At 43.2% G+C, this 23413-nt stretch overlaps 1 pseudogene; it reads left to right on the top strand.

Moving 5' to 3' along the window:
• The first annotated feature begins 19492 nt into the window (after positions 1-19492).
• On the top strand, positions 19493-19770 carry LOC113883031 (annotated as a pseudogene).
• Positions 19771-23413: the final 3643 nt, after the last annotated feature.

Raw genomic sequence — 23413 nt, forward strand, 5'->3', positions numbered from 1 at the left:
CCAGCACTGAGGATGTTTGCCCCTAAATCTTAACAGAATTTACCCTCAGAGAGGCAAAGCTCTCTGTAGGAGTGATGAACCAAACTTGATGAAAATGGTCAAGGTGGGACAGGGCAAAGAGTCTTCTTTTCTTTTTTCTTTTTTTTGGTCACGCCATGTGGCTTGGGGGATCTTAGTTCCCTGACCAGGAATGGGACATTGGGAGCTAGGAGTCTTAACCATTGGACCACCAGGGAAGTCCCAAGAGTCTTCTTTTCTGTCATCAAACTGCAAACATGGCTGAGCAAATGAATGTGAGCTTGGGGAGGCAGGGCTGGGTGGAGGGGGCGGTGGGCACAAGTTGCAATCGTTTTGAAACCAAACCCTGGGAAGTCTGAATCTGAAAGCAGAGATGTCAAACTTCTGAATGAATGACGAAGCTTTTACTGACATTGTGACTCTATTCTGGCCTCTCCACGGTGCTGTTATTTATGGAGTTGTACTTGTGAGTGTGAACTTCCGTATGTTTGCACCTTTCATCCCCAAAGGCATTTTCACAAATCCTAAGAACACCCTCGCAACTGGGGAGTAGAAGTACTCTCTCAGGCTCCTAGCACTAAGGCCCTGCAGATGGCCAGGGGCAGGGGAGACAGTGACCTGCTGTTTCCAAAAGGAGCCTGGAGTCACCAACTAGGGCACAGAAGGGAGAGGTTAAAGGCTAGAAGTGAGCATTACTCTCCCTTGACCCCTTGTCACAGAACCATTTCTCCTATGGGACCAGTTCATGGAAAGCGAAGAAAGCATAAAAAGCTGGCTTCCTGGAACTTCCCTGGTGGTCCAGTGGTTAAGACTTCACCTTTCAGTGCAGAGGCATGCAGGTTCGATCCCTGGTGGGGGAGCTAAGATCCTACATGCCTCATGGCCAAAAAACATAAAGCAGAAGCAATAGTGTAGCAAATTCAATAAAACTTTTAAAATGGTCCACATTAAAAAAAAAAGTCTTTAAAAAAAAGAACTGACCTCCTGACATAGCTAATCATACCCACTATGACACATTTTGAGTGAGTCTGGAAACAGGTATGTTGTGTGAATGTCTTGTCAGTCACACCTGGGCTTCCCTGGTGGCTCAGGCAGTAAAGAATCTGCCTGCAATGCAGGAGACCCAGGTCTGATCCCTGCGTGGGAAAGACCCTCTGGAAAAGGGAATGGCAACCCATTCCAATATTCCTGCCTGGAGAATCCCACAGACAGAGGAGCCTGGCAGGCTACAGTCCATAGCGTTGCAAAAAGTCAGACACCACTGAGCAACCAACACTTTGACTCAGCAGTTCTAGAAATTCTACTGGCATACTTACCCACTGTCTAAGAATATTCCCTATAGCATTTTTATTTACTGTAGCATCTTTTTTTGTGAAAGCAAAAGTTAAAAACAGTCTAAATGCTTACTCCTAAAAGAATAAAGTTAAATAAACTATGGTGCAGATAAATCCATGCAGCTGTTACAATGAATGAAATAAATCTATAGAGAGAAGCTTGGGAAGGCAGTTGAGATGGTTCTAAAAACACATTCAAGACCCATAAATTATAGCCTGTTGCTCTTGGGGTTACACTGTTTGCATGTTAATTGAAGGCAAGGAAGGGTGTATGAAGTAAAAAGAAGCGGGTCTTTATGAGTGAAGTTTGCAAATATCCTCAGGCCAATATAACAAGCATCCTCAAACTCTCAAATTCACCATCTCCAATAAAAGCAACTCCATCTCCAAGCAACTGGACAATAACCCACATTTAACCAGATGATCCCCTTCCTGTTCAACACACCCTCACTCCCCTTGTTGACTCTACGACAGTCCCCGACTTAATGGTGGTTGAGGAAGATCATATATGTATATTTTAAAGTATACATTTTTATTTTTAATATTTTTAGTTATTAAAAAAGGGTATTATACAGTTTATAATCTTTCCGAATTTATTTCTTCACTTCATACATGTGAAGGTTCATTCACATTGTTACATATGGTTTAGTTCACACAGGTGACTGTTGGGGAATAGATGTTCCTCCACTTTCCTGATGTTTCTTGTTTTCTGCTATTGCCAGCAGGACCGTTTGATCATTCTTGGGCATGACTGTTACTGTTACTGTTGTTGTTATGCAAGAATCACTCTTTGGTACATGTCCTGGAGTGGAACTTGTTCACAAAGTTTGCCAACATTCCACTTTAGGAACCAACAAAAGCGGTTGTACAGATTTACTCCCACTTGCTATGTGTTACAGATCTCTCTTTAGATTTGCACCCTCTCCAACATTTACTAAGGGCTTCCCACGTGGCTCAGTGACGAAGAATCCACCTGCAAATGCAGGAGATGTAGCAGATGTGGGTTTGATTCCTGGGTAGGGAAGATCCCCTGGAGAAGAACATGGCATCCCACTCCAGTGTTCTTGCCTAGGAAAACCCCATGGACAGAGGAGCCTGGTGGGCTACAGTCCATGGGGTGACTAAGCACACACACACACACACACACAGTATTTAGTAGTCAGACTTTTGGATTTTTGCCAATTGAAAGGATGTCTCAGTGAACTTGATTTGCATCTCACTGACCCATGATGGGAATACCAGACCACCGGACCTGCCTCTTGAGATATCTATATGCAGGTCAGGAAGCAACAGTTAGAACTGGACATGGAACAACAGACTGGTTCCAAATGGGAAAAGGAGTACGTCAAGGCTGTATATTGTCACCCTGCTTATTTAACTTATATGCAGAGTACATCATGAGAAATGCTGGGCTGGAAGAAGCACAAGCTGGAATCAAGATTGCCGAGAGAAATATCAATAACCTCAGATATGCAGATGACACCACCCTTATGGCAGAAAGTGAAGAGGAACTAAAAAGCCTCTTGATGAAAGTGAAAGAGGAGAGTGAAAAAGTTGGCTTAAAATTCAACATTCAGAAAACTAAGATCATGGCATCTGGTCCCATCACTTCATGGGAAATAGATGGGGAAACAGTGGAAACAGTGTCAGACTTTATTTTGGGGGGCTCCAAAATCATTGCAGATGGTGATTGCAGCCATGAAATTAAAAGACGCTTACTCCTTGGAAGGAAAGTTATGACCAACCTAGATAGCATATTCAAAAGCAGAGACATTACTTTGCCAACAAAGGTCCATCTATGTGAGAGTTGGACTGTGAAGAAAGCTGAGCGCTGAAGAATCGATGCTTTTGAACTGTGATGTTGGAGAAGACTCTTGAGAATCCCTTGGATTGCAAGGAGATCCAACCAGTCCTTTCTAAAGGAGATCAGTCCTGGTTGTTCATTGGAAGGACTGATGCTAAAGCTGAAACTCCAGTACTTTGGCCACCTCATACGAAGAGTCAACTCATTGGAAAAGACTCTGATGCTGGGAGGGATTGGGGGCAGGAGGAGAAGGAGATGACAGAGGATGAGATGGTTGGATGGCATCACTGACTCGATGGACGTGAGTTTGAGTGAACTTGGGGAGCTGGTGATGGACAGGGAGGCCTGGTGTGCTGCAATTCATGGGGTTGCAAAGAGTCAGACACGACTGAGCGACTGAACTGAACTGACCCCTGAGGATACTGGTTACCTCTTTATTAAAAAAAAAAAAATTTTTGGCCACATCTTGTGGCATACAGGGTCTTAATTCCCCTAATGAGGACCAAGCCTGAGGCCCCTGCATTGGAAGTACAGAGTCAACCACTGGACGGCCAGGGAATTCCCTGGTTATCTCTTTAAATGGATCTTGGCCACACATATTTTCTGTGAAAAGTCAGCTTGTATCTTTTGCAGATGCTTCTCCTGGGTTGTTTGTGGTTTGAGTAAGCCTTGCTGGTGCCTGAAATGGAAATTCCAAGGGAAATAGTTTTAAATGAAACTCGTTTTCACCTGCCAGGAGACGGGGCTGGAAGGACCCTGGGAATCATAGGAGGCTGGTTTGCAGAGGGAGTGCAGTGAGAGTCAGCATGAATCAAGGCAGCAGAGACCCCAGGAGGTGAATGAGACTGGAAGCTGAGCCCAGCTGTCAATTTCTCCCCTTTCCTGCTGGCTACCTGCAGCAGCAGCAGATCCCCGGTGCCCTGGGCCAGGGGTTTCCCGCACTTTCCATGGCGCCTGCCAGGAGCCCTCAGCACCTAGTGTTTGGTGTCTCTTCCGGTGACAGCAGAGCAGTGGGCTCAGATGACCACCCCAGTCATCTGGCAGCCGACATGATCACTATAGATCTTCTCTCAGCCTTTAGGAAGCAAATTTCCAGAGGTTTCTGAGTAGTGAGGGAAGAACCTATGCAGACACAAATTTTCCGATTTGTACATCAGAAACCGCAGGCCCAGGTCTTTTAAGAAAATAGATTGAATTTCAAGAGGGAATAAATACATGGGAAGCACAGAGAGCATAGTTTCCAGGAGCGGCTGCCTCCAGGTTTGCTCTAAACCAAACCATTTTCAGCATCACAAATCACCCACAGCCCACTCTGTGGCTGAAGTTTATCCACACTTCCAGAAGCCTTACAGAGCATCCCCCCCACCAACCCTCAACTCCACCTGCCCTTGTTCAGATGCGAGAGGGATCACTTCCTGTCCTTCTCAAGATCTCCTGTCCCAGTCATGTCTATCAGCTGCCATCTCTCTTTAATTATTGATTAATTTCTTTCTTATGACCTTGGCGGCCTTCCTCCCTGTCTTGGTCCCACAGACTCCCATGCTCATTTCTTCCTGCTTTGCCAACACCTGACATCAGCCTGTCTCTCTGGCCACAGATGAGGTGAGGTCAGGCCGACCTGCCTTTGACTTAGTTCCTGTGCACTGGGTCAAAGACCGCCTGGGATGGACATGAGCCATTGAGAAGCAAAGGGAAGGTGAGGCTCAAGTTGAAGAAGTCCTTGGTTCTTCTAACTTTAAATGGAAATGATTGAAGAAAATGCTTTGACTAGTAGTGTGTGTGTGTACATTTTTTTATTGCAGTAAACTATGCATAATATATTTGGACGAGGAAATGGCAACCTACTCCAGTATTCTTGCTTGGAGAATCCCATGGACAGAGGAGCCAGGTGGGCTACAATCCATGGGGTCGCAAAGAGTCACACACGGCTGAGTGACTAACACTCGCACTTGCATGCATAATGTATAATTAATCTTTTTTTTCTAATTTTTTTCTTTTTTTGGCTCTCCCTTCTGACTTGCAGGATCTTCATTCCCTGACCAAGGGTCGAATCCATGCCCCCTGCAGTAGAAATGCAGAGTTCTACCCACTGGACAACCAGGAAATTCTCCCCATTTTAACCAGTTTTAAGTGTGCAGTTCGGTGGCATTAAGTATTCACACTGTTATGCAACCCTCGCCATCATCCATCTCCAGAAATTTTTCATCGTTCCACACTGAAACTCTGTCCACATTAAACACTAATTCCCTGTTCTCCCCTCCCTCCAGCCTCTTGGCAACCATCATCCCACCTTCTATCTTTATGAATATACCTCTTCTAAGTACATCATATAAGTGGAACCATATGATACCTGTCCTCTTGCGTCTGGCTTATTTTACATTTCCCACATTCATCTATGTTATGCATGTATTAGAATTTCATTCTTTTTTTTTAGACAATGATATTCAATTGTGCACATATACCGTATCTTATTTATATATTCATCTGTTGATGGATATCTGGGTTGTTCCTACCTTTTGGCACTTGTAAACAATGCTGCTATGAACTTGGGTATACAAATATCTCTTTGATGAGTAGGACTTTTAAACATTTAAAACTATATTTTCCTCCAAAGGCACAAACTACATTGTGCCTATCTAAAAAGCTAGTAAAACCTGACCAGCGGGCTAGGAAACCCCATTGTAGTGAGATCCGTTTTAAGATAGGAGCCAGGGATTGTGAATTTTCTGGGTTCTGCACAGTTCCTGTCATGCTCAGCACCTGGGGTCCATCCAGTCAGTATGGACTGTTGGCAACACAGGGAGTAGTTGTCACAGGGGTTCCTGCCAAGGCTAGACCTCACAAAGGGCCAGTGGGGCCCAGGATATCGGTTTTTGCCAGGACTTGGCCTTATCAAAGGGTTATTTAGCCTCATTTTGATTAGCCAAGTACTTTATAATCATTTACTAATTTATATTTTCCATCATCGTCAGCCATCACCCAGTATGTGGAAATATTTGGAGAGGGAGGGAGCCCATATCATTTTATTTATATGCAAATATGGGTGCAACCATAGAGACCAAATTTGCTTTGCTATTGGGAAATAAGCAGAAATATTAAATTGGCTGTCCTGTTAGCCAAGCTGTAGTCCTGAGGCTGGCCTATGGCCCTCTGCCCCTGACCTATGGCATCCAAAAGGATGGCATTAGTACCTGTGAGCCTCCACTGACTCCTCCCTATGCCCTTCCCAACCCTTAGAGCTTATAGTGGCAAGAGGAGAGTGGGGTGAGAAGCACAGCCCATAATACCTGATTCCCAAGAAGGTAAACTCAGGTAATGTAACTGCTGAGAACCTGCCACTGTGAACTCATAACACCATCTATCATTCAATGATGCCAACAGATGGGACTTTAATTTAATTACTTTCTTTATGTTTGGCCACGCTGAGTCTTCTTTGCTGTGCGCTGGCGTTCTCTGGTTGCGTATGCAGGCTTCTCATGGCAGCGGCTTCTCTAGTCGCAGAGGCTGAGCTCTAGGCACGCAGGCTTAGTAGTTGTGGCCCACAGGCTTGGCGGCTCCACAGCATATGGAAGCTTCCCAACCAGGGATCGAACCCATGTCCCCTCCATTGGCAGACGGATTCTTAACCACTGACCACCAGGGAAGTGCCCATATGGGACTTTCAAATTCCATTCTAAACTGAAATTTTCACAATCTTTTACCGATTTTGGCTTGTGGCATTAACCAGAGTTTTAAATTCCATTTTCTCAAGTGAACGTATGTTAAATGAAACAAATGTAATCCATTTTATTTTAATTATTTTTATCACAAAAAAGCCTCTTGCACTGGTGGCCATATTCATTGTTATGCCACATATATTGCATCATACAATTTATATGTATAAAATATTTCACAAATTTAAGAGTTAATTTGCATGCATTAGCTGTACTTGTACTGTTATTTTTTATTGGGGGGCCCACAATATTTCCATTATACATTTTCATTCCTATATCGAACTAATGAATTTTCTGATGAATTCTGTTTATTTTCTTATTCATTCTCTGGCTTAAGAAATAGATCAGAAGGTAGTAAGCAGGTGCCAGAAAGTTCACTTACACAAAAATGATAACACATTCTTATTCACTATCTGAAGCGGAAAACAAAAAGACAATAAAGGATAGTTACTTGGTATCAGAGAATCTGCACTTTGCAAATGATGAATAGTCAAATCTTTTTTTTTAATAACTGTATTTATTTATTTATGGCTGTGCTCGATCTTCCGTGCTGTGTGGGCTTTTTTTCTAGTTGTGGTGAGTGGGAATTACTCTCTAGGTGCAGTGTGAGGGCTTCTCATCGTGATGGCTTCTCTTGTTGGGGAGCTTGGGCTGTAAAGCTCAGGCTCAATAGTTATGGTACACAGGCTTAGACGCCCCATGGCATGTGGGATCTTCTTGGACCAGGGACCAAACCTGTGTTTCCTGCATTGGCAGGTGGATTATTTACCATGGAGCCACAAAGGAAGCCCATGAGTAGTCAAATCTTAATGACCTCATTCAATATATTAATTTTTTCATTAAGCTTCTATCCAATGCCTTTCATGCATGAGATCCTGGAAGTGCTAAGGTGAACTCTTGGCTTATGCGATCAGAGTTTTAAATTCCATTTTCTGGAAAATGGAACTCTGCCCAAGGAACCTCACTGTCAAGTGATTCTGTAAATTAGTGGTTGGCAAACACTGGTCCATGGAGTAAATTCAGCTCGAATTTTGCTTTTTGTAAATAAAGTTTTATTGGAACACAGCCTTGCTCATTAGTATTGTCTGTGATTGCTTTTATACTGCAGTGGCAGGGTAGAGTAACTGTAACAAAGACCATAACACCCATAAACCTGATATTTTCTATCTAGCCTTTGACAGAAAATATTTGCCAAAAACCTTGCTCTTTTTTTACATATATTTATTTGGCTGCAACAGGTCTTAGTTGCAGCATGCAGAATCTTTAGTTCCAGCATGGAAACTCTTAATTGTGGCATGTGGCATCTAGATCCCCAGACAAGGATTAAACCCAGCCCTCCCATACTGAGAGCATGCAGTCTTAGACACTGGACCATTAGGGAAGTCCCAACCCTTGCTCTTGAGGAAGAAAATAACCATGGACTCCTTACATTTTAGAAAGTTCTGAGACGACCTAGCCTCACTCCCAAATGCTTTAAGAACTCAGGAAAGACACTGTTGCAACTCAAAGTGTCATCAACAGACCCACAACATCAGCATCACCTGGGAACTTAGGAATGCAGAGTCTCAGGCCCCACCCCAGAACTACTGAAGCAGAAGCTGCAATTGAACAAAATCCCCAGGTGATTCACATGAACAGTGAGATTTGAGAATCACTGTTAGAGTTGAGTCAGGGTTCCCCAGAAGAACAGAACCAGTAGGGTGTGTGTGTGTGTGTGTGTGTGTGTGTGTGTGTGTGTATGTTTATAAATGGAGAGAAAGAGAGAGATTTGTCTTAAAGCTTTGGCTCTTGTGACCTTGGGGACTGGAAACTCTGAAATCTGCAGGGCAGGTGGGCAGGCTGAAAATTTCAATGAGAATTGATGTTGGAATCTTGAGTTGAAGGCAATCTTGAGACAGGATTTTTTCTTTTCTCAAGGGCCTCAATCTTTTCTCTTTAGGCCTTCAATTGACGGGATGAGGTCCACCCACATTATGATGGAAAATCTGCTTTATGCCAAGTCTACAGGTTCCAGTGTTAGTCACATATAAAGAACACCTTCTAGGACTTCCCTGGCACTCCAGTGATTAGACCCTGCCTTCCAATGCAGGAGATACAGGTTCGATCCCTGGTTGGGGATCTAAGATCCCACATGCCTCATGGCCAAAAAAAACCAGAACATAAATAAGAGAAGCAATACTATAACAGTTTCAACAAAAACTTGAAAAATGGTCCACATCAAAAAAATATTTCAAAAATAAATTTAAAATAAGGCATATCTCCTCAGCAAGATCGAGACTGGCGTTTGACCAAACAACTGGGCACCATAGCCTAGCTGTGTTGACAGAAAAAATTAGTTATCACGCCTTTCTAGATGGAAAAGTTAGAGGAACCATCACACTGTTCTAGGTGGAAAACTTAGAGGTCATGGAAGAAGGGGGATAGACCCATGACCAATATGTGAAGTTGGTCAAAGTGGGTCTTCTCTAATGGTCAAATATTCTTTCTAGAATCTACCTCAGCCACGTATGTATCTTCTCAGGCCCCATACCAGGTACCAACACCGCCCAATGCCATAAGCTCCGACTAAAAGTGGTTACTGAGTGCTGGACGTGTGGCTAGGCCAAACTGAGATGTGCTCTAAGTGTAAAACACACACCAGATTTCAAATACATAGTATTTAAAAAAAAAAACTCAATAATGCTTATATTTATTATATGCAGAAATTAAAATATTTTAGGTATGAAAGGTTAAAAAACTATTAAATTTTATTTTGCCCATTTCTTTTACTTTTTTTTAACATGGCTATTGGAAAATTTTAAATTATATATGTGATTTATATGTTATTTCTAGGGCCAGAGCTGCTCTAGACTCTTGCAATCTGTTATGGACAGATTATGAATTGTTATGAATTGTTCTGATATGAATTGTTACTTCCCTAAAATTCAGATGGTTTAGTTGCTAAGTCACGTCTTGACTCTTTGCAATCCCATGAACTGTAGCCCGCCAGCCTCCTCTGTCCATGTAATTCTCCAGGCAAGAATACTGGAGTGGGTAGCCATCCCCTTCTTCCCTTCTCCAGGGGAATCTTCCTGACCTAGGGATCAAACCAGGATCTCCTACATTGCAGGCAGATTCTTTACCGATTGAGCCACCAGAGAATTCATATATTGAAGCCTTAACCCATCATGCAACTGTCTGACCCACCAGGGAAACCCAAGCATACTGGAATGGGTAGCCTATCCCTTCTCCAGCGGACCTTCCTGACCCGGGAATTGATCCAGGGTCTCCTGCATTGCAGGCAGATTCTTTACCAGCTGAGCTACCAGGGAAGCCCCATATTTGGAGAGAGGGTTTCAAAGAAGTAACTGCAGTTAAATGAGATCATATGAGTTGAGCCCTGACTTGATGGCATTAGTTTCCTTATTGGAAAAAAAAAAAAACAAAAACAAAAAAGGAAGAGATACCTGATGCAGATGCACAGAGAAAAGGCCATGGAGAGAGTTCTTACCAGAAACCAAACCCTGCTGACATCTTGATCTTGAATTTCCAGTTTTCAGAATGTGAGAAAATACATTTCAGTTGTTTAAGCCCCCAGTCTGTGATGTTTTGTCATGGCAGCCCTAGCAGGTTAATACACCACTCAAAGTGTGGTCTATGGATCAACAGAACCAGGATGACCTGGGAGCTTATGAGACATACAGAGTCACAGGCTCCACCCCAGACCATGGGAACCAGAATCTGCATTTTCACAAGGTCCCCATGTGCTTTGAGGAGCCCTGCCCTGGAGAAGGCAATGGCAACCCACTCCAGTACTCTTGCCTGGAAACTCCCATGGACGGAGGAGCCTGGAAGGCTGCAGCCCATGGGGTCACAAAGAGTCGGACATGACTAAGCAACTTCACTTTCACTTTTCACTTTCATGCACTGGAGAAGGAAATGGCAACCCACTCCAGTGTTCTTGCCCGGAGAATCCCAGGGATGGCAGAGCCTGGTGGGCTGCCATCTATGGGGTCGCACAGAGTCGGACACGACTGAAGCGACTTAGCAGCAGCAGTAGCAGCAGCAGCCCTGGAAGATGTTTGTCAGGGGTTTCTAAGAAGGATGGGAAAAGGATGTGGGAGAAGTGCGTGGTGGGGTGGGGAAATCAGGAGGCTTTGCCTGGTGACCTCGGCTCGTCAGGGAGAGCAAACATCTAAGAGCCTTAAAATTCAAATCCCCAGCCCAGGGAAGTTTGCTCTTTTTGATCCCAATGATTAGAATCACTGTTTTCAGAACTGGAGAGGCTCCTTCAGAAAATATCGAGTTCACATCCTTAAGGAGTCGCTGTGACTGATCCAAGGTCACTCAGAGGAGATGAGAGCCCAGACGCTCCCCTGGTGGCTCAGCGGTAAAGAAACTGCCCGCAATGTAGGAGACCCTGGTTCAATTCCTGGGTCGGGAAGATCGCTGGAGAAGGAAATGGCAACCCACTCCAGTATTCTTGCCTGGAGAATTCCACAGGCAGAGGAGCCTGGTGGGCTACAGTCATGAGATAGCAAAGAAGTTGGACATGACTTAGTGATTAAATACAATAGCAACAAGAAAATAGAATCAGGGTCTCCCAACCTAAAGCCCTTTGAGAGAATGCTAAGTCGCTAAGTCATGTCCAACTCTTCGAGACCCCGTGGACTGTAACTCACCAGGCTCCTCAGCCTGTGGGATTCTCCAGGAAAGAATACTGGAGTGTATTGCCCTGTCCTCCTCCAGGGGATCTTTCCCACCCAGGAATCGAACCGCTGTCTCTTACATCCCCTGCATTGGCAGGCAGATTCTTTACCACTAGCGCCACCTGGGAAAGCCCTTTGCTACTGTTTAATTTAAATATGCATGAGAATTCTGACAAACAGTTCCAGTTCCAAGAGGCTCATGGATCTGAGGGTGTTTGTTTCTTTGTTTGTTTAAATCCAGAGAAGCCGGTCCTGGGCTTTCTTGGGAAAGGAGAGAAAACGGACTGAGTCCCGTGGACCTGCAGGGTGAACACACACTAATATTAACCACATGTTCTCTGCACATCTGATGGGGATCCCGTACTTCTCACCACGAGTTTTCTACTAAAGGTTACCATATGCTGTAGGAATGTTTCACCACCACGAACTGGCCATATAAGCTGAGCGCTTTAAATTACTGCACAGTCAGAGTGAGTTAATCTATGCCTTGATTATCTGTGTGTCTGGCTATCTAAAGACATCACTGGCATGGAGCTGTAACTCATGACTAACTTGCTAATTTGAAATATAGATGTAAGCCTCCCTTGTAAACACACACACACACACACACACACACACAGATGTACATTACATTGGAGTTTGCAAATGGATTGAATGCATTGTCAAGTCTGTCCTCCATTAATTTCTATAGATGCATTGCTGCCTGGGAGCTGGAGAATTATCACGCAGTTGAAAGCAATGGTGGGGAAGCCTATAGAAGGGGAAAACGGGTGGAGAAGATGTTAGAGAGGGACAAATGAGAAATAAGTGAAAATTAACTAGCTATTGCAGCCTGAACTGTAAGTCATTTCAGAGTGGTCTGATTTCTATATAAATCTCAGCTTTGCCTCTTGAGTGAGTGAATAAGCCTGGGCAAGCTGTTTAATCTCTTGTGTGCATGCTAAGTCATTTCAGTCATGTCCAACTCTTTGCGACCCTTTGGACTGTAGCCCGCCAGGCTCCTCTGTCCATGGGATTCTCCAGGTACGAATACTGGAGTGGGTTGTCTCATTTTACTCATCAGTAAGAATGGGAATAATAAGACTTTTCCTCTAAAATTTCGATGAGAAGATACAGAAAATGCACATGGTAGGGTCTCTGTTAATGTCCACATTCTTTCTTTCCTTCTGTCCTTCTTGTCCTCCTATTGAAACCAAGATGTTGGCAAGATGAGGTTCTTTTCACCTGCCCAGTAAGAGGAGAGATTATGGAAAGACACAGTAAGATTGCCTTCAGGGACACTGATTGCTTTGATTTGATTGATTTATTGAGCTATTCAGTACTTTTTATGGTTATCAGAGTATATAATTATGACAAGTGGTAAACAATGATGGTCTATTAATAAAAATCAGCAGAAGGAACAACAACAATAATAATAATGTAATCATAACTGTATGCTGGAAATGTAAGCTGGTGACCTTTGTAGCTGAATGTTTCATATACTATGAATGGACATGTCAGACTGGCCATTTCTGTTGACATAAATTTAAAAAGTAGCACTTGCAGAGAACTTTAGAATCAGTAGGAGATTTCTTTTTCAAATGCCATCAGTATATTTTTAGAATGTCCTTGGCAAATGGGCCTATCCAGGTAAAGCATGTTAAAATATTGTTCTATTATTTCAGCTGTCAAGGACACTTAGATGAGAAATGAAGTCTCCCCCTGTATGATGGGATCCTGCTGGATGCTAGTCAGCTTTGTAGCTCTTTGGCTTCAACTGAAGCAGTTCATTTGGACCAACAAGGGCCATGGTCAAAGCCAGAGGAGAACCACTTGGCTATGAGCCCATCCTGGACTTCGGGATCCAGAGGGTCTCTCTCCAAGGAGTTTTCCACTGGCTTCTTCCAACTTGTCTCCTAAATCATCAGAAAATAAAAATTTATTGGGCCCTTAACTACATGCCAGAAATATATATCAACTCATTCAACCCTTGAAATAATCCTACAAATTAGGAACTATTGTACCATTATACATGTTAAGAACTAAGGCTCAGAAAGGCTAATTAACCTGCCCAAGTTCACCCAACAGAAAACGGTGAGCTGGGAATTGAACTCAAATGTGGCAAGATTCTGCTGCTTCTGAAATCAGAGACATTTCCTCAGCTCCTTAGAGTTTTAGTTTATATATGGTTTAGAAACTCATTCTATTTTCTTGGTATCTTCATTTCCTTCAGGTGAGAAAATATCCAAGATGCTTTTCAAAAGAGTATCAACATCTTCACCTAAATCAGGAATGACTATTCTCTTTTAGCTAAGAAACTTTGGTGATCTCATTCCATTTTGTAAACATTCTTGCATTTTTTTAATACATACATTTCTTCCTCTTTCTCTCAAGTTTCTAAACTCACAAAGCTGCTCCTCAGCCACCATCTGCTACAAATTCATTTATTTGTTTGACTGTCCACTGAGGGTCTGCTCTGAGTCAGGGACTGTGTTCTCCCCTGGAAAGACAAATATTAATAAGTTCTCACTCTCAAGGTGCTCCCAGTCTAGCGGGATGACAGTCATGCAAGCGGACAGTTTCAGTGGAGTTTTACACAGTTCTGGCCACTATTATACACTTCTGTATACTCCAGTCAAAGTTGGGCAAACACATGGGATCCAGCAACGACATCAGTGTGGAAGCACTAGTGAGGTATCAAGGTAGGGGATGAGCTTCCAGTCGGAGCAACAAGAAGAAGAAACGATAGGGCCTGGAGTATTTCAGGAATTGCCTGTGTGACCCTAGAATGTGGGGAGCAGAGGGGCACAGGTGGTGGGAGAAGAGTTAGAAGAAGTCCAAGGCCAGTATGGCAGGCCTTGTGTCCCTTGCTCAAGAGTCTAGACTACCGTGGGCAAGGAGGTGCCACAGAAGTTTTGCAAGGGGACTAACATGATAAGATTCTTCTTTTAGGAAGATCCCCTGGTCTCAAGAAGAGCTATTGCCTAGAAGAGAGAGAGAGAGAGAGAGATGAGAGGGAAACCGACAAGGCTACGCAGTAATCTAGATGGAAGATGGACTTAAGACAATGAAGATGGAGCCACGTTTGAAAACATTTCTGAGTCAGCGTTGTTAGGATGGAGAGTAGCCTGGATGTGCAGGATGTGGGAGCTGAGTTCAGGCGAACTCTGAAATGTCTTACTTGAGAATCTGTTGGATGGTGACAACACTAAATGAAACAAGGCATTTGTAGGAAAAGCAGGTTTGGAAGATTGGGGAATGGGATAGAGAGTGTAAAATATAAAAGAAAAAAACACAAATACTGATGCCTGGGTCCTACTCCCAGGGAGAATTCTGTTCAATTTGCCTGGGATATAGCCTAAGGGCTTTCCAAGTGATGCTAGTGGTAAAGAACCTGTCAACGCAGGAGACATAAGATCCTTGGGTCAGGAAGATCCCCTGGAGGAAGGCAGGGCAACCCACTCCAGTATTCTTGCCTGGAGAATTCTATGCACAGAGGAGCCTGGCAGGCTACAGTCCATGGGGTCGCATAGAGTCAGACACGACTGCAACAACTTAGCACACACGCATAGCCTAGACATTTATTTAATCTCACGAGGTGATTCTAGTTTGAAGCCAAGTTGAGAACCACTGTTATGAGGAAATAAGAGAAGACAGAATTCTCAGAAATACCACAATTTAAAAGGCAAGAAAAATAGCTCAAGTGTCCCTTAATAGGGTACTAACCAAATAAACTATGTGATTCAAAACTCAGCCCCAGATTTCAGGGAAGATGGAAATCATACTCCACCTCTCTCTCCCCCTGAATGCAGCCATAACCTGAGCAGAATTCATGGAGCAGCAATGTGACTCTGTAAATAGTAGCAGATGGATCCAGAAGGAAGAACAGAGATCAAAGTACCTCTAAACCAAGGGTGAGTTTACCAGATTGTCAGCTTCAATGTTGCCCAGTCTGGACAGAAGGTAGCCTGAAACTGGATATGGGCTCCTGGAGAAAGCCTCTGGTTCTGGCTCAAGGAACAGGAAAGAGAATTTTCAAAGAGAGAGAATTTTCCTTTCTCTTTTCTGGTTTCCTTCTGGTTGGATAACTGAGAAGGGAAGCCCAGGAACCAGAAGGTACTGAGGACATGGAAGAGAGGAAGGAGTCTGGGGAAGTGACCTGATAAAATGGCTTATGAATTCTTGGGCTCACTCTTAAATGGCACATGTCTGAACTTGACCCCAAATATTTGAGATGGAAATACACGGGGAGATGGACCACTACTCACATCCCACCCTGGCCACCAGGGGGCACACACGCAAGACGGCTTGGAAGAGTGTTGCAAAGACGGAAAGTGGAGCTGACATTGAAACCACAACCTGCAGAAGGCTGGTTGGCACTTGTGACCTGAACCCAACTGGGTCAGTTACTTATTAAAGCAAAATAATCAACATTTTCTGTAGGGTTTACGTAAGATCCAGATCAGATCAGATCAGTCGCTCAGTCGTGTCCGACTCTTTGCGACCCCATGAATCACAGCACGCCAGGCCTGCCTGTCCATCACCAACTCCCAGAGCTCACTGAGACTCACGTCCATCGAGTCAGTGATGCCATCCAGCCATCTCATCCTCTGTCGTCCCCTTCTTCTCTTGCCCCCAATCCCTCCCAGCATCAGAGTCTTTTCCAATGAGTCAGCTCTTCGCATGAGGTGGCCAAAGGACTGGAGTTTCAGCTTTAGCATCATTCCTTCCAAAGAAATCCCAGGGCTCATCTCCTTCAGAATGGACTGGTTGGATCTCCTTGCAGTCCAAGGGACTCTCAGGAGTCTTCTCCAACACCACAGTTCAAAAGCATCAATTCTTCGGTGCTCAGCCTTCTTCACAGTCCAACTCTCACATCCATACATGACCACAGGAAAAACCATAGCCTTGACTAGACGAACCTTTGTTGGCAAAGTAATGTCTCTGCTTTTAAACATGCTATCTAGGTTGGTCATAACTTTCCTTCCAAGGAGTAAGCGTCTTTTAATTTCATGGCTGCAGTCACCATCTGTAGTGATTTTGGAGCCCAGAAAAATAAAGTCTGACACTGTTTCCACTGTTTCCCCATCTATTTCCCATGAAGTGGTGGGACCAGATGCCATGATCTTCGTTTTCTGAATGTTGAGCTTTAAGCCAACTTTTTCACTCTCCACTTTCACTTTCATCAAGAGGCTTTTGAGTTCCTCTTCACTTTCTGCCATAAGGGTGGTGTCATCTGCATATCTGAGGTTATTGATATTTCTCCTGGCAATCTTGATTCCAGCTTGTGTTTCTTCCAGTCCAGCGTTTCTCATGATGTACTCTGCATATAAGTTAAATAAGCAGGGTGACAATATACAGCCTTGACGAACTCCTTTTCCTATTTGGAACCAGTCTGTTGTTCCATGTCCAGTTCTAACTGTTGCTTCCTGACCTGCATACAGGTTTCTCAAGAGGCAGATCAGGTGGTCTGGTATTCCCATCTCTTTCAGAATTTTCCACAGTTGATTGTGATCCACACAGTCAAAGGCTTTGGCATACTCAATAAAGCAGAAATAGATGTTTTTCTGGAACTCTCTTGCTTTTTCCATGATCCAGCGGATGGTGGCAATTTGATCTCTGGTTCCTCTGCCTTTTCTAAAACCAGCTTGAGCCCCTGGCTTGGAGAATTTTGAGCATTACTTTACTAGCATGTGAGATGAGTGCAATGGTGTGGTAGTTTGAGCACTCTTTGGCATTGCCTTTCTTTGGGATTGGAATGAAAACTGACCTTTTCCCAGTCCTGTGGCCACTGCTGAGTTTTCCAAATTTGCTGGCATATTGAGTGCAGCACTTTCACAGCATCATCTTTCAGTATTTGGAACAGCTCAACTGGAATTCCATCACCTCCATTAGCTTTGTTTGTAGTGATGCTTTCTAAGACCCACTTGACTTCACATTCCAGGATGTCTGGCTCTAGATCAGTGATCACACCATCATGATTATCTGGGTCATGAAGATCTTTTTTGTACAGTTCTTCTGTGTATTCTTGCCATCTCTTCTTAATATCTTCTGCTTCTGTTAGGTCCATACCATTTCTGTCCTTTATCGAGCTCATCTTTGCATGAAATGTTCCTTTGGTATCTCTGATTTTCTTGAAGAGATCTCTAGTCTTTCCCATTCTGTTGTTTTCCTCTATTTCTTTGCATTGATCGCTGAAGAAGGCTTTCTTATCTCTTCTTGCTATTCTTTGGAACTCTGCATTCAGATGTTTATATCTTTCCTTTTCTCCTTTGCTTTTCGCTTCTCTTCTTTTCACAGCTATTTGTAAGGCCTCCCCAGACAGCCATTTTGCTTTTTTGCATTTCTTTTCTATGGGAATGGTCTTGATCCCTGTCTCCTGTACAATGTCAAGAACCTCATTCCATAGTTCATCAGGCACTCTATCTATCAGATCTAGGCCCTTAAATCTATTTCTCACTTCCACTGTATAATCATAAGGGATTTGATTCAGGTCACACCTGAATGGTCTAGTGGTTTTCCCTACTTTCTTCCATTTAAGTCTGAATTTGGCAATAAGGAGTTCATGGTCTGAGCCACAGTCAGCTCCTGGTCTTGTTTTTGCTGACTGTATAGAGCTTCTCCATCTTTGGCTGCAAAGAATATAATCAATCTGATTTCGGTGTTGACCATCTGGTGATGTCCATGTATAGAGTCTTCTCTTGTGTTGTTGGAAGAGGGTGTTTGTTATGACCAGTGCATTTTCTTGGCAAAACTCTATCAGTCTTTGCCCTGCTTCATTCCGTATTCCAAGGCCAAATTTGCCTGTTACTCCAGGTGTTTCTTGACTTCCTACTTTTGCATTCCAGTCCCCTATAATGAAAAGGACATCTTTTTTGGTTTAGTTCTAAAAGGTCTTGTAGGTCTTCATAGAACCGTTCAACTTCAGTTTCTTCAGCGTTACTAGTTGGGGCATAGACTTGGATTACTGTGATATTGAATGGTTTGTCTTGGAAACGAACAGAGATTATTCTGTCGTTTTTGAGATTGCATCCAAGTACTGCTTTTCGGACTCTTTTATTGACCATGATGGCCACTCCATTTCTTCTGAGGGATTCCTGCCCGCAGTAGTAGATATAATGGTCATCTGAGTTAAATTCACCCATTCCGGTCCATTTCAGTTCACTGATTCCTAGAATGTCAACATCCACTCTTGCCATCTCTTGTTTGACCACTTCCAATTTGCCTTGACTCATGGACCTGACATTCCAGGTTCCTATGCAATATTGCTCTTTACAGCATCGGACCTTGCTTCTATCACCAGTCATATCCACAGCTGGGTATTGTTTTTGCTTTGGCTCCGTCCCTTCATTCTTTCTGGAGTTATTTCTCCACTGATCTCCAGTAGCATATTGGGCACCTACTGACCTGGGGAGTTTCTCTTTCAGTATCCTATCATTTTGCCTTTTCATACTGTTCATGGGGTTCTCAAGGCAAGAATACTGAAGTGGTTTGCCATTCCCTTCTCCAGTGGACCACATTCTGTCAGATCTCTTCACCATGACCCACCCATCTTGGGTTGCCCCAAGGGCATGGCTTAGTTTCATTGAGTTAGACAAGGCTGTGGTCCTAGTGCGATTAGATTGACTAGTTTTCTGTGAGTATGGTAAGATCCAGAGATTCATAATATTCAAAATGTCCAGAATATGACACAGAACTACTTGTCATATGAAAAACTAGGAAAATCTCAACTCGAATGCTGAGATGACACTAACGATAGAATTACCTGACAAAGACTTTAAAGCAGTTATTATCAAAATCCAAGCATAGAAATAATTACATGAAATGAAAATAGTCTGAACAGATCAATTGGCAGAATGGATTTATTTTTTAAAAGACTACCCATGGACTATAGCCCGCCAGGCTCCTCTCCTTGTCCATGGGATTCTCTGGGCAAGAATGCTGGAGTGGGCCAGCATGGCGTACCGGGGGCAGGGCCAGAAGGTGCAGAAGGTGATGGTACACCCATCAATCTCATCTTCAGACACTTGCAAAATAGATCACAGATTCAGGTGTGGCTTTATGAGCAAGTGAATATGCAGATAGAGGGCTGTATCATTGGTTTTGATGAGTATATGAACCTCGTATTAGATGATGCAGAAGAGATTCATTCCAAAACAAAGTCAAGAAAACAACTGGCTCGGATCATGTTAAAAGGAGATAACATTACTCTGCTCTAAAGTGTCTCCAACTAGAAGTGACAGATGTAGTGAGAAATTGGCAGTACCGTTGGTTTTTTTAGGTGTCCTTTGTTAGAGATGTAGTTCTAAAACATGTATTCATATTGTTCTGCTCTTATGTTATTACCAGATGACAATAAATGCTGTGGGACTGTTTTTATAAAAAAAAAAAAAAGAAGAAGAAGAATACTGGAGTGGGTAGCCATTCCCTTTTCCAGGGGATCTTCCCAACCCAGGGATTGAACCTGGGTCTCTCACATTGCAGGCAGATTCTTTACCATCTGAGCCACCAGGGAAGCCCCAAAATATAAGACATGACATCATAAAACTCCTAGAAGAGACCATAGACAAAACATTCTCTAACATAAATTGTAGCAATATTTTATTAGATCAGTCTCCCAAAGCAAATGAAATAAAAGCAAAAATAAACATATGGGCCCTAATCAAACTTACAAGCTTTTGCACAGCAAAAGAAACCACAAACAAAATGAAAAGACAACCTAAGGCCTGGTAGGAAATATTTGCAAATGATGCAAATGACAAGGGCTTAATTTCCAAAATATACAAATAGCTCACACAACTCAATATCAAAAAAAAAAAAAAATCAAAAAATGGACAGAAGACCTAAACAGAAATTTCTCCAAAAAAGATATACAGATGGCTAACAGGCACATGAAAAGATGCTCAACATCACTAATTATTCAGATCAGTCGCTCAGTCGTGTCTGACTCTTTGCAACCCCATGAATCGCAGCACGCCAGGCCTCCCTGTCCATCACCAACTCCCGGAATTCACTCAGACTCACGTCCATCGAGTCAGTCATGCCATCCAGCCATCTCATCCTCTGTCGTCCCCTTCTTCTCTTGCCCCCAATCCCTCCCAGCATCAGAGTCTTTTCCAATGAGTCAACTCTTCACATGAAGTGGCCAAAGTACTGGAGTTTCAGCTTTAGCATCAGTCCTTCCAAAGAAATCCCAGGGCTGATCTCCTTCAGAATGGACTGGTTGGATCTCCTTGCAGTCCAAGGGACTCTCAAGAGTCTTCTCCAACACCACAGTTCAAAAGCATCAATTCTTCGGTGCTCAGCCTTCTTCACAGTCCAACTCTCACATCCATACATGACCACAGGAAAAATCATAGCCTTGACTAGACGAACCTTTGTTGGCAAAGTAATGTCTCTGCTTTTGAACATGCTATCTAGGTTGGTCATAACTTTCCTTCCAAGGAGTAAGCATCTTTTAATTTCATGGCTGCAGAGATATGCAAATCAAAACTACAGTGAGGTACCACTTCACACTAGTCAGAATAGCCATCATCAAAAAGTCTACAAATAATAATGTTAGGAAGGGTATAGAGAAAAAACAACCCTCCCAAACTGTTGGTCAGAATGTAAAGTGGTACAGCCACTAAAGAACAGTATGGAGGTTACTTTAAAAGCTAAAAATAGAACTACCCTATGATCCAGCAATCCCACTCCTGGGCATAGATCCAGAAAAGATGAAAACTCTAATTCAAAAAGATACATGCACCCCAATATTCATTGTAGCACTATATACAATAACCAAGATGTAGAAGCAACCCAAGTCTCCACCAACAGATGAATGGATAAAGAAGATGTGGTACATATATACAATGGAATATTACTCAGCCATTAAAAAGAATGAAATAATGCCATTTGCAACAACATGGATGGACCTAGAGGTTATCATACTGAGTGAAGCAAGTCATACAGAGAAAGACAAATATTATATACTATCACTTATATGTAGAATCTAAAAAATAATATACATGATCCTATTGAAAAATCAGAAACAGACATAATAAATTTATGGTTACAAAGAGAAAGGGAAAGAGAGGAATAAATTAGGACTATGGGGTTAACAGGTACACACTACTATATATAAAATAAACAACAAGGACTTACTGTATAGCACAGGGAACTATATTCAATGTCTTACAATAACCTATAATGGAAAAGAATCTGAAAATATATATATATATAGTTGAATCACTTTGCTATACACCTGAAACTAACACCATATTGTAAATCAACTATAATTCAACTTGAAAACAGAGAAAAAAGTCGATATGACAATGGGAGCAAAGGTCAAAGAGAGAGCCTGGAAGATGCCACAGTGCTGGCCTTGAAGATGAAGGACGTGGGCCCTGGGTCAAGGAAGGCAGGCACCTTCTAGAAATGGAAGCGGCAAGGAAATAGATCCTCCCCTAGAGCTTCGAGGGGGAATACTCTACTGACCCACTGAGTTGAAGATTTCTAATTTCTGGGATAATAAGATAATACATTTGTATCATTCTAGGCCACTGAGTTTGTGCTTCAACAGCCATAGGAAGGGCTTCCCTGGTGGCTCGGCAGTAAAGAATCTGCCTGCTAATGCAGGAGATGAGGGTTCCAGCCAGGGTCAGGAAGATCCCCTGGAGAAAGGAATGGCAAACTGCTCCAGTATTCTTGTCTGGGAAATCCAATGGACAGAGGAGCCTGGCAGGCTACAGTCCATGGGGTCACAAAGAGGCCTATATGACTGAGCAACTAAACAAAAACAACAACAAGCCATAGGAAACTAACACAGCCACAACTTTTCTGCTCTCTCCAGTGCGAAGTATTGCCCAATAACCTCCTCATCGATGCTTCCCGCTCAGGAAGCACAGCTGCCTCTCACATGTCTTCTAAATCCCTGTGGGGGGAAATGAACCACAGATGGCAGAGTTCCATTGTCCTGTGAGGTGTAAAAGATGTGCGTGGCAAAGTAACCCAAGATCTGTCTCCTCTGCACCTCCGGAGGAAATACTGAGTTCTAAGCCCTGTTGGATAAAGATACATGACAGAAAGGACTCGAAAGTCTTATAAAGGACATAAGCAATCATTGCCCTTCGCAGAGATTGAGCAAGATCTGCAGAAACCAAAGCCAACGAGCTTCCTCCTTATCCCCACTGGCAGTGTTATTACCTTTAGCTGGCAGCTGCAAGGCCGAGAAGTTTAAAAGCTGCCCCCGACTCTCGCCCCCCGGCATCATGCCGCTGCCCGACCCCTCTCCCACAGCTCAGCGGTGACTGGCAGGACCTGCCCATCCACAGGTCATCCATCAGCCGAGATGTCTGCATGTGGTTTTGCTCCACGTCCATCCTCTTCAAAGCCCCCCAATATGCTTCACATCTAATACGTGTAATAGGTTCACTCCAGTGGAGCTGGCCCACAGAGGGTAATTCCATGTGATAAAAGACCCCATAGCAGGTTGGGTGGCAGGTCCAAAGAGTTGAAGGTCTATAAATTTTTTCCAGCTCTTTCTACTTCAGATGGATGAGGATACTGCCATCACTATCACCACCTTCAGAGAACAGACAGCTTTGGATCTCTGCCAGCTATGACATAAAAATCCACTTACAATTCATTGAAGAAACACTTGAAGAATGTGGATCTCTGACTAGGGAATAGGTCGAAATAAAGCAGTGTAATATTTCTTAGAACCCAAATGAAAATAGTTACTATTTAAAGCGGGAACTACACAGGATCAGCTTCAAAGAAACATTCACCAGAAGGTGGGATTTCGTTATTGATAAGAGCAATAACAACAATATTTATTGGGCACCTGCTGCAGTGATCCTGTGGGTGTCTTGCTAGCATGAGTTCTGTCCCCTTCCA

The sequence above is a fragment of the Bos indicus x Bos taurus genome, chromosome 24 (genome assembly GCF_003369695.1).
Source record: "Bos indicus x Bos taurus breed Angus x Brahman F1 hybrid chromosome 24, Bos_hybrid_MaternalHap_v2.0, whole genome shotgun sequence".
Classification (NCBI taxonomy): domain Eukaryota; kingdom Metazoa; phylum Chordata; class Mammalia; order Artiodactyla; family Bovidae; genus Bos; species Bos indicus x Bos taurus.